The sequence below is a fragment of the Mauremys reevesii genome, linkage group 11 (genome assembly GCF_016161935.1).
Source record: "Mauremys reevesii isolate NIE-2019 linkage group 11, ASM1616193v1, whole genome shotgun sequence".
NCBI classification, from domain to species: Eukaryota; Metazoa; Chordata; order Testudines; family Geoemydidae; genus Mauremys; species Mauremys reevesii.
The window spans coordinates 51511220-51522265 of NC_052633.1; the positions used below are offsets into that span (position 1 = coordinate 51511220).

Sequence of the window (11046 nt, forward strand, 5' to 3'; positions counted from 1 at the left end):
GGGAAAATAACAGAACTTGAAACTTCTAGCTAGAGACAAACTACAATACTCCTTTCTCATTACTAGAAGCCTTAGAAGACCAGCAGAACCCTATTATAGAAAGGAGTATAAATACAAAAAGAATGAAGTACGCTAACAGAATAAGCAGTCAGTTCCTTCCCTATATGTATGCTTTTTTTCTCCCCCCGCTTCTTTTAAGGGCCAGAAGGTATGAAACACTTCCTTTTAAAGGCAGCTCTATGAATCAAGCATGCTCAGTAGTTAACAAGATGGGGCAGGTGAATGCTGCCTTAACAGCACCATGGAGACAACTTTTATCCCTCTGGTTTTATGTTTTCTTCCTGTAAATGTCAGTTGGGAAGGAAAAGTTAATGGAGGAACAATTTAAAAAGGAAATTAATTTGTAAAGAAGAATTGTATATTTTATTGTGGTTTGCTGGACTGCTCTACAAAGCATTGTGGGAGTAGGAAGGTTATATAAAGCCTGTCAAAACAATAAAAGCCCAGGTATAGTTGGGAATGGCTATAGGTCAAAGTTATTCTTCTGTTTGCTTTCTATACATAAAGACTTTAGAATTTTACCTCAAGCTTCCACTTAGATTTGCACCTGAAAGCCTGTGGTCTATCACTATCCCAGGCCAACTATTATACAGCTAGTTCTAGAGTAGCTGATGTGCTGTTTTACTGTCTTACTTATATATTCCTTTTACGTTTGGAGCTATTTATTCCACAAGCTGTTTTGTCTGTTCTTTGTTTTGCCCACTGTTACAGCTCATACTAGGTTATTTTGCCAAAGGACACTCAGACTGGTCCTCAGCTGGTGCAAATTGGTGTAGTTCAATTGATTGCAATGGAAATATGCTGCTTTGCACCAGATGTGAATCTGACCTGCTTCCTCGCTCCTCCTAACATCATATGAATGTGTTAATGCATGTAGATAAAGAGAATCTTCTTGGGCCAATAGAGATTTGGTGTCATACTTGAATACACACTACTAGTTTCTACATGGGTGTGTCAAAATAGTCTATATAGCTAACTGTCCTCTGATGAGAATGAAAATGTTAATTTTCTAATGATATATCTTCAAACTTTTTAGACACCCAGAAAGTGGTAATGCTGATGAATATACATTAAAAAGCACTCCATTCCACTGATAAATTTAGGAACTGATTTGCACCATTAAGCTTTCTCTATTTCTCAGCAGAAAGAATCCCTGTGTGCAATTCCATTTGGGAATGGTTTCTGTTGGAAGCACTTCATTTCCTTCACCTTGTTCCTATCCCTTCATCACTAATTATTTCTCATCACCCAAAAGTGTGCTTGGTGCTGCACAGAAGCAACCAAATTCACAATTCCTGCCCTGCAGATTTTACAATTTTACAATCATAGACCACAGGCATGCAAAGACTTGCAACTAGTCCAGTTGCTTTACAATGTGTGTGTATGTGAATTTTGCAGGATCAGTGCCTAAATTCAAACACATGAGAATAACAAACAAAAGGCAAGGAAGATGAATTGATTGATAGATACACAGATAGAAATAATAGGATTAGGTCGGTGGTTCTCATCCCAAGGGCCGCTTGTGGTCCAATCAACACACAGCTGTGGCCCATGTGACAGCCTCAGGGCCATACAGGTAGTATATATATCATGTGAATGTGGCCCACATCATGTATAGAGAGCTACATATTTCTCTACCATGGTAAATAGGTTGAAAACCAGTGGATTTAGTGATTATTCACTTAAAACATATTGACATTTTCTATAGCTTTGATTACAAATTAAAAATAATTCCTAGAGGCTGTGTTATTAGTGCTGGGAGACCAGATGTTAGGACTCCTGGGATCTGTTCTCAGCTCTGAAACTGAGTAAATATCTGATATTGGGTAAGTCTTTAAAAGTTTCTGTGATTTAGTTTACCTATCAGTAAAATAGGTATTATAATAATAACTATCTTACAGAGATGTAATAGGCCTCTGAACTGGAATGTTCATTGGGAGCAGTTCAGAGTCCCATTGCTTTAGAGAGAGACCCAGATAGCTGCTTTAGGGAAAGAGGTATCCTCACAAATTCCCTGATGTGTAGCAGGAGTGCATCTACTGTGCCACCCCTTTGGTGGGTGCTGCATACTCTCCTCTTTACAACTGGCTATCTGCCAGCTGGTATGTTGTGGAAGTGGGGTCACAATCTCTCCTCCTCCTCTGTGATCCCTTTGGGATCCCTTGCAGTAGGGAAGGAGTAGTCCCATTGATTTTTGGGAAGTGCAAGAGGGGCAATGGTTCTCCATTGCTGAGCAGCGGTGGAAACTAGAGAGACCTTTGCTGGTCCTTAATGTTTATAAAGCCCTTTTAAGCCTTGGATGAAAGGTGCTTTATAACTGCACAGCATTATTACTTCCTTGATTTAGCTGACTATGGAGAAAATGTTTCTTGAGCTCCAGTTTCCCATACAGTATCACTGTTCATACCTCAGAGATCTCTAAAGCAAGAACTCATCTTTTGCATAACTCCTGGATTCCAGCATTTCAGAGTAATAAATAGATACAGCTGTGATTGATAATTGAACATTCTTATAAAATCAATGGAAAATGAAGTCTATTAGGAATTATCATATGGGATAACACCAGTATCCTTTTATTTTGTCACTTGTATTTCAGACTCAGATTTTTCCCCCCCATAAACATACAAGTGTGTAATAACTCTTGACATAGTCATGTTAATTGTAAACTTGTGGCTATATCAGATGGGCAAATAGAGTATGTGAATATTTGGCATATGACAAAGAAAGGTTCTTTTTAGTTTGTCTTCTTTATTTTGTCCTTTAATTATGTTGGGGCAATTCTAGGTACATCTCCCGCTATTGCTATCATAAGTTTAGTCCCTGAAGCAATAACTATGAAGACAGGTCATCAGCTTCTGTTAGTGTTTTAAGTACAACATGAACTAAGGTCTTCAGAGCAGGTCTAATTGACATGGTGCTTGTAACAGCCAGCAACCTGTCTACATGAGAACGCCCAGCATTGCTTCCTCTAGTGGAGCTGAGCTAGCTTACTGTAATAATAGGATTTTCTTGCAAATTTCCTGATTTTAGGTAGGGCTTTACTTGAAGATCCTTGTTGGTTTGCTGTCATCTTTAAAGGCTTATTTGGACAGAAGAGCTAATGGTATCACGAAGATGACAAGTTCCAAGGAGGACAAGTCCATCAGGACTGTTTGTCATATCACTAGCAGCTCCAGGGACACATTATGCCAGCTACTTTCTTGTTTCTGACATATCTGCATTTTTTTTTCTTATTCTCTCCTCAGAATGGTCTGTCATTATAACTAATGCAATTTAAACAACATGGAACTCTCCACTGACTGTCAGGAAACAAGATCTCAGTCTAGCGTGTTCTACAGAAGTCACTGTAAGTACAAAGAGCAGTTTTACCTTGGTATAATTTGATAAACACTGATTGATTGATTCCCAAATGATTAATTGGAAAATATTTGTTCAACTCCTTGAAAATGCAAAGCAGTATATAAATGCAAAGAATTGTTATTACTAAATGTTGTAATCTTTCAGAGTATTGCATTTATATTCAATGATTGCCTAAACCTGTTACAGGTCTGCAAGGAAAATTGCCTTCTGTTCCTACAAGAGAGACGCTTTCCTTGCTAGATGGAAGATGTCCACAACTGTATGTGAACAGTCAACATACTGTAACTGACTTTCCACCTCACTCATGCAGAGCATCACCATGAGTGTTGTGGTATAGAGAAAACTTGGTAGCCTGAGCCATGTACCGCAAGTTGGGAAGTAACATTCTAGGAGTTTCCAGCACTGGACCCTATAGACCCTAGACCCTGTAGCTCTTCATGGGTTCCCATCAAAGATGCACACATATAACTAATAATAGAGTTTTTTGGAAGTTTCTTCTGTGGAAAATTTGACTTTTGGTGAAAAACTAAATATTCAATGGGAGTTGTAGTTTGAGTTCCTTATGCCCCCATTCTCCTCTATGGGCTGGGCTCCCTGGCTGAATACACTGAGTGTTTTTTGACTAGCTCTAGGTATTCGTGACTAGATGCACCACCTTTTCACTGCTGGAGATAAATTGCACATTAGGTCACCAGGAAGGTTTTTACTTTTGCTCTTCATAAAACTGCCATTCCAGTTAGCATGTTACATCGAACTGTGTATTTAGCCTTAGAGAGTCCAAGACCCAGAAGAGCAAGATGTTGCAAATGAAAGTTGGGGTAGAGCTGCAGAATATTGCACTGTTCTTGCCTTTGCTATGTCCAATTCAAATTAGTGCTATTACTTTTGCACTTTCATGAGCACTAAATTCACTCATAACTGTGTCTTTTTAAAAAACACAACAAAAACAGGAGGAATGAAGCTGTTACAAAAATGGATAAGAAAAGATCTTGTGGCATAGAAATTATTTTCTGTTATGTTGCACTAGCAAATGATCCACCCATTTGTACTGTAAAATAAAAGCTGTTTTTTATAGTGGTGATATTCTGTTTATGGCTACTATAGTAAAAGTAACAGTTCAAAGTATGCCTCATAACCACTGCCCAAAGTATTTACACTTCAGTGCCTAAAGTCAGGCAACATTAATCCATATCTAGGCATCTAAATCCAAATAGTCTGATTTGCAGAAGTGCTAAGCCATCCTCGTTGGCTTAACTCGCGTATCTCTATTACTGATCCCAACTTCCCAATTAATACACTAGCAAATGTCCCAGAAATTGTTGTTATGCCAAGTAATGTAGTTATATTTTTTGTAATTAACTGGAACTGTGGGCAAATATTAACATACTGCATTTCAAACCGTTGTAAATCACTACAGTCCACTCCTACTACACACAGGTGGGGATATTGATCTGGCAACTTGACAATCAGTCCCAATGTCTAAGAAGAGAATGCGTTGTGCTCACTCTGTATCAAAAGTACTTCCATGAACAGGACATTTGTGATGTGTTTTTAATAGTCTATGGGTGAGGGTTTTTTCCTGAAGGTAGAAATGGAAATCAGTTGTCTTAGCTGTCTGTTTCTAAGGTCTTGCTGTCTGTGTGTGTGAATATATACATGTACATTTGAGTCTTCTCTCACACTGGTGTAGATAAGAAATAAGTTAAAATGAATGGAACCATACTGGTGTAATACTGGTGAGGGGGAGAGGAGTATTATGACAGGCACAGTATTTATCACATAGCCAGCTGACAAATTGCAAAACTATCACCACATATGTGAGGTATGCATGTGTATGCATATATTAGGCTGAATGAAAAATGGAAACCTATTAAAATTCAATTCTTTCTTCATGACCCTTTTACATTTGCATTCTACTAATATTTGAAAGCTTAAGCAAAGTCCTCTTCCAAAGAATATCGATGTTCCAGTTGTGTCATGTTGACTGAACCCAATGTCCAACCACCAGTGGAAGGCTGCCATAGCAGGCTAGGCAAGGGAGAGCACAAAAAATGAAATCCTTTCTGCATTGTACAGATAAAATATTTGGGAAGGCCATGGTGGACCTGGTTCAGTTCATATGGTAAATGTATCAGCAAACACAATAAAAATGTGCTAAGGTTGCCAGATTGTTTATAGTATTTCTCCAAGAATATCAGCGAGCTTCCTTTCTTGTCTAGTCAGTCACTGTAAAACAATCTGAATGGACACAATATCATAGGTCAACCTGACTATAACACCTATGGTTAAAAATTCCATTCTACAACCTGATTTTCAGTTACTTGTAACTTTCCCTAACTTTAACTGGTAGGGATAAAAGTTCAAGTGACAGAGGTCTGTCTCAAGCTGAATTTTTTGGGACAGTTTCAGCAAATTCATTTGTCCATTTTTCTAAAATGAGGTTGGGGGGAAATATGCTCTTTCCCCCCATGTTAAAAATTCATACGGGTGATGGAGACACTCCAGTGCCTCCATGCTTTGGAGCAAAGACTAGACTTCTAGAAGGCAGGTCACCATGGTCATGGGTGTGCATTTTGTTATCTCTGTCAAAACCAACCCAAGTCTGGCCAAATTATAAGACTCTGGAAGCACAGCTGCTGTCACCAACACCAGCCTCTTCCCAGTGCGGGGGGGAGGGGGGAGCTGAGGTGGAGCTTAGCTTCACCTCACCACAAGGCCCTGCTCCTTCTCTTCTCCCCTCCTGCCTGAGGGGCCACCCCTGGGCTGGGCCAGAAGCCAGAGGTGGGCCATGGTAAGAGCTGCCCAGGGAGCCCCGGACCCTCCATCTGCCCTGGAGGGTGGGGAAACAGGTCAAGAGCTGCTCTCTGGAACCCTGGCACCCAGTCCAGAGGATGCCATGTGCACAAGATGCCATTTTGCTCTGCATTGAGTGACCTCACATGTATAGTGTATAGAAGATCACAATGCATGGAGGATCCATTTAGCTCTTCAGAATGACATCCTCCATGCTGTTTGGGGTCCCAGCAGGAAATACTTCAATAATATGGGCTTGAGCAGGCAATAAATCTAGGAACTGCTGGGCTAGAAGCAGAGGAACAGAGACAGAAGAAGGCGTTAGTTGCATTGTAGAAGGGTGTAGACTAGAGTAAACCGGGCAGAAGGATCTGAAACCACTGGATCACATTCTCTAAAGCCTCTGCCGAAACTATAGGGGAAGGAGGCAGGCTGTGAGGTGAATGAGGCTGTTGTCTGAAGCCTGATTTCATTTATTGCAGAAGTTGGAAAGTGTGTAATGAATTAGATAGGGAGTTGTAGGAAAAGACAGCCTGGTCTCATTAATAAGGGAGTTGCTTTAACACACTGGATAAACTGGTTATATCCCTTCCTCTACCCCTGAGTTTTTAAGTGATTACAGGCAAGTCACTTAAACCAAACTTTCCACAAGTGGTCATTGTCTCATCTTCATTATCTGGGTGTCCAACTAGACACTTTATGAGCTTAACAGCTGCAGGAGTTGTGCTTTGAACATGGGGTACCAGGAGTGTGTGGAATTCCCAGTTCCGGGCAAACCTCCAGTTGACAGTTTTAGCCCATTACCTATCCCTTTGTGCTGGTGGGGTTGTACAAACAGCACAATAGTTAAGGATCCGACCCATAATCTTGAATTATAATATTAGTACAACAGCCAACTGTGCCCTATACCCCACTGCTGACACTCCCTTAGCAGGGCCTTATTGTGCTTAAGCATTGCAAAATATTAAACAGAAGGGTTTACTCCAAAGTTTGTGGTTATGTATTTTTTTGTCTACTTCCTAACTGTTAAATAGAAGTTTTCATTACAGGAAACTCTACTTCCAAATACATTGCAACCTACGGTATTCACAGTGTTTTGATTTATGTAACAGAGATGTGAATACAGTGTAATTGCATACTGTTAAATGGGATGTAGGTTTCTCTTCCCCTCAGTGGGGATGCAACACTTTCCAAGGGACCCCACTGTGTAAAATAGCCTCAGTGGTATTATATATCTGAAAGTAGTGATGATCACACATTTGTTCTTATCATAATCCCTGAATTATTTAGGCATATCCTCAGCACTTGTTTTCTATCATTTATAAATATGTAATGGCTGAAGTTTCTCAGCGACTCCTAGTAAATGCAATACCAACTGTGGTAGTTTTAGTTACAAAGCATTTAAAAAGCAATTAGTGCTATTTTAATGTGAAATGTTTCCCAATGAACACACTGGCAAGATGATTATTTAAGGAAGGAGCTTTAGGAAGAACTGGTGTAATTTTTCAGTCACAGCCAATTGCAACATTATGCCACTGTGTTGTAAATGCCTCTGGCATAACATGATACTAAAATCATGGCAAGAAGTTCTTTGGCAAGTAGTAAATCTACTGATTATATACTGTAGCAAATGGTAGCTAATCAACAGTGATAAAGTCCATTTGCTCATGCATATTGCTAAAGGATTCACTTTGGTGTCATATCAAGTTTAAAATGGTAAACAGGGAAAACTTAGTCATGCTGCCAAACACAAAATCATTGGCCTGGTCATTCCCTTCATGAAAGTTACAGCAAAAGGGAGGAAGTTTACCACACCAAACAGCTGTACAGAGTTTCTCCACCTCTTTGCCCATTTGATAGAGTAGGTTCATGACATCTCATAAATGGAAGAAGGAGGGGCCATGCAGGTTAGGGATCTACAGAAAACAAAGTCCCAAACTAGGTGGCTCTCCATCCACACTCACTGAGAACGCTGCTGGCACCTGAGCGGGGTTGCTATTAGCTCCCTTGTCACAACTCTGAATCTTGTCCCTCTCCATACAGAGTTACTGCCATGGTGGTAGGTAATTCTGGTCAGAAGAATATTAGTTGAATGAATGCTGTGAATATTAGGGTAAACCACATTGCAGACAGGCTGGATCTTGAAAGAAAAGTTACTGAGCTGACAATTTATCAAGGGTTGTCGTGAATTCTTAATCACTGCCAATTTTTATGTCAAAATTGGATGTTTTTCTAAAAAAGTGCTCTAGTTCAAACTGGAATTATTGTAGGGAAGTTATGTGGCCTGTGATATACAGGAGGGCAGACTAGATATTCATAGTAGCCCCTTCTGGCCATGGAATCTATGAAAATGCAAGATGCACTTTCAATGTGTGCTTGCTGTGCTTAAGCATGTCCACAGCTTTTTTGTGTGGGATTTTAGTCAATCAGGTGCTCATGAAAGGTGCTAGACTTGGTTCCTTAGAGTATGTCTACACTAGAAATGCTACAGCAGCACAGCTACAGTGTAGACCGTTACTATACAGCAATAGGAGTTCTTCCATCCTGTAGCTACCACCTCTCGGATAGGTGGATTTGCTAAGTCAGCATTGACTTAACACTGTTTACACAGGGACTTACATTCCCTAAGAAATATAGCTAGGTCAACCTAAATTTTAGATGTAGACCAGGTTTTAGAGACTGAAGTAATTCCCTAATGTACAAACAGGTGCAACACAGGCAGCAGCCAAACACATTTCCCCCACTGCTCTGCAAAAATGTCATAACCCCCAATCCTTGACAAGAGAGTGAATGAGCTTCCCCAATGTGGTGATTTAAAAAGCAATAAATACAGGAGGTCAAATTCCACCCTCAAGTCTATGTTTGAAGTTCTGCTTGAAATCGGCATCAGCAGTATCTTTTAAGGTTTTAAACAGAGCATGCAAATAAAATACGGCTCTCAGTAAGCCCAAATTGTATCTCACCCCCCAAACAGCAGGGAGTAGTTACAAAGTAACAGCCTCCACTTTCCCATCTTGTCTCTGCACAGAGGGCCAAAACAGTCTCAGTTCTCAGAGTGCAAGGATTGCTTGGGGTCGCTGCTGACACAGCAGCTTTCGCCTCCCCAGGGGTTGGGATGGGAAGTGCATGCTGGATTCAGTGTGAGTCCATGGTGCTCCCTGGAGAAATTGTTGTGCCTATCTTAGTAGTAATGTTTTCCACAGCTAGAGATAAGGCAGAAACCATCCACACATTCCAAACACAGCACTGGGCCTTAAGTACTATTTATTTACCTCATACTTATTATTCACCCAGGTGCACTACCCTGGTCTCAGCCCAGTCATTAACTACCTTCTAATGATACCCAAAGAATATAACACATTAAACCACATTGAACCCACCACCAATCAAACACTCAGATTAACTCAACCCAGACATGATGGAAGTGATTCTGGTGAGCTGAGGAAAATAACCAGAGAAAATGGAAGAGATGATATCTGCCCCCTCATTTTAAGTGACCAGTAAAGGGAAGGCTGAGTTATGTTAGTGATAAGTATCTGTATAGGCTCCTATCCTGTTGCTAGGATATTTTTCATGTTCAACTAGCTATAGAAATTGGGCCCCTAAAGCGACCATCCAGCCTGTTCTTGAGAATGCATGTCTAAATAAAGGTTAGTGAATGGATGCTCTATTTTTCATCAAAGGTTAGCAGATCTGAGAAATAGAATCACAGGCATTTGTCTTCAAGCATTTCTTTGTATCTTCAGGGCAGCTTTTCAGCCAAAGTCCAGTGTGTGGTTAATGCTTCCTCTGGGATTCATTTCCATTATCAAGATAAGATTTCATATATATTAAATCCCAAGCATACATGTAGAGAGAGCTTTTTAAATAGATAATTCTTCCTGTTTAATAGAGCAGAGTGCTGTGCACAATAATTACAACTGAAATGCCCGGAGGTCTGGATTGATGTTCTTTACAAGTCATTCCAAGTCATTTTCTTAGATTTGATTCATCTGAACCACTGCCCTATACCAACTATTCAAACTGCTATACTTAGTATGCTTTTTAGAGGGTCCAGCTTGCAATCACCATAGCAAGACATGAGGATAGCTGTCTATTTTGGTCACATCTACGCTGCAAGCTTTGGAAAGAGTGTAGGTTTTATTTTATTTTTTTATTTTTTTTTAACCTAGAAAACATGCTTTGATTTGGATGAAAAATAAGTATTTTTAAACTGACTACATACTGTGTGTATGCTTCCATATACCTTAGAGCAGTGTGACACAGTGCTGAGAGCTAGTAGCTGACCCAGTACTCTGATCACTTAAGCCTTAATTAGTTCTACCAGGAAAAGCCTGATGGAGAAGGAAAGGACTTAATTGCCTAAACAGACTGGGGGTTGATGAGCTACATAGCTAATTATCCTACCAGCTGGGAAGGCTAGTTAAAATCACAGAAAGGAAGAGCAAAGTGGGGAAGCTTAGCAGAGCCCAGAGAAAGAAGGGTTTTAGGGTGATGAAAGTGTGTTTTCTCTCAAGAAAGGGTTGGGGATTAGGAAAAGCTGTCACATGATTGTGATGGTGGTTTTGTAATGATAATAAATAAATCTCGCATGTGATAACTAACCAAAAGGTGTGCAAGGCTCTATGTGAGAGATCTTAGGGCAGGAGAGGAGCCAGCCATGTTACAATTAGTGATTGAAATGTATGCCTGAAAATACTTAACAAAGATGCTACACTACTTAGACATCAAGGATTGCAGCATCATTGTGTCATAAAAGAATAAAATACATCTCTACCCTGATATAACACGACCCAATATAACACGAATTCAGATATAACACGGTAAAGTAGC

General features: G+C 40.0%; 1 long non-coding RNA gene across 1 annotated transcript; it reads left to right on the forward strand.

Moving 5' to 3' along the window:
* Positions 1–1663: 1663 nt before the first annotated feature.
* On the forward strand, positions 1664–4494 carry LOC120374910. Its single transcript, XR_005586333.1, has 3 exons — positions 1664–1886; positions 3306–3406; positions 3607–4494. It is a non-coding gene; the product is annotated as an uncharacterized LOC120374910 (long non-coding RNA).
* The last annotated feature ends 6552 nt before the right edge of the window (positions 4495–11046 follow it).